This window comes from Penaeus monodon, chromosome 27, assembly GCF_015228065.2.
Source record: "Penaeus monodon isolate SGIC_2016 chromosome 27, NSTDA_Pmon_1, whole genome shotgun sequence".
Classification (NCBI taxonomy): Eukaryota; Metazoa; Arthropoda; class Malacostraca; order Decapoda; family Penaeidae; genus Penaeus; species Penaeus monodon.
Window position 1 is genome coordinate 26081590 of NC_051412.1, and position 1271 is coordinate 26082860.

The 1271-nt window shown below is 36.5% G+C and overlaps 1 protein-coding gene across 1 annotated transcript in view; it reads left to right on the forward strand.

Annotated features, from left to right (window-relative positions):
* The window catches only part of LOC119590726, a gene marked incomplete in the record, with an annotated part of 107158 nt that overhangs the window by 57711 nt on the left and 48176 nt on the right, over window positions 1–1271 (forward strand).

Consider the following 1271-nt stretch of genomic DNA (forward strand, 5'->3'; position numbering starts at 1 on the left):
CGACAAAAAAAAACCCCATTTTTTTTTCCGGGGGGTCTACAAAGCCCAAAATCGTCCCGAAAAACAACAAAGGAAGGAATTTTCCCACTATAGTGGGGGCAAATTATGGGGCAGATCGTATATTTGAAAAAGGGATTTGGGCATTACTTTCATGACAGTTATTTTAAAATACCTCTTTGTTTAGGTATATTTTTCGTTTGGTATAGGTTAATTTTCACACAGCCATATAGGAATAGTTTCATTTTCACACACCCAAATTTGGTATAAGGAGATTTTGCTGAAATTTGATAAAAAAAAACAAAATGGAGAATTTGGAAGGCATGTGTTTTTCAAGGATATTGTGGGGAAAAAAGTTTTGTGTTTGAAGAAAAAATTTCAGTATTTTGTTATTGAAAAGCACATTATGTGAATGGGGGGGTTTTCCCCCTAAAACCCACTTTCGGGGGGGACTCTTGCCTCTCCCCTCATGCCGGGTATGCAAAATCTTTGTCTTTTTGCAGGTAGACCCTGGGAACCCTCCTTTGGTGATGCACAGGAGGTATTTAGGGGGTTTTGCCACTACGGGGGCTTCTGGTCCCCTTTCTCTCAATGTTTGGCAGGACAGAACTGGGTAATATCGGACTTGTACTAGTTTTTTCTTCCCTTTGCCCAAAAATTGGGAAAGGGCCTTGTGAGTTGTAAAAAACCCTAATTTTGTTTTTGGGGGGAATAGTGATCACATCTGCGGTCTTTTCATTATTGCCATGTTTTTTGTATTTTAAAAAGTAAAACAGTAACTTATACCCCCTAGGTCCAGTTTGTGATTATCATTACAGCTTTTTGGTTTTAAAACAAATGGGTTTCTAGTGTTTTGTCACATCAGGGCCAAGTAAGATTTCCATTGGATGATATGATTTCCTGCTTACGCATCGAAAACAATTTCATCCAATAATTTTGTCGTTCCTTTTTTTGTGTCAATTCCCTTTACTGAAGAATACTTTGGACCCTTTTTACAAAATGATTGCATAAAAGGGAAAAAAGGGGGACTTTTTTTGTAAAAAAGTAAGGAACATTCATAGATATATAAAAATAAAAGCAGGCAAGAGTCCCCCAAGGTTATTGACTGGATATTAACCACTCAGTCTCAGAGGGGCAGTTATTTCATAAACAGTTGTATAAATTTTATTTTTTTTCTGAACTGACATTTTTGAAAAAAGCAAAAATAGTCAATGTATTACACGGGAACAAATAGTGGGTGAAAATAAAAGGTTTAAAGTTTCTATCCCCATTAC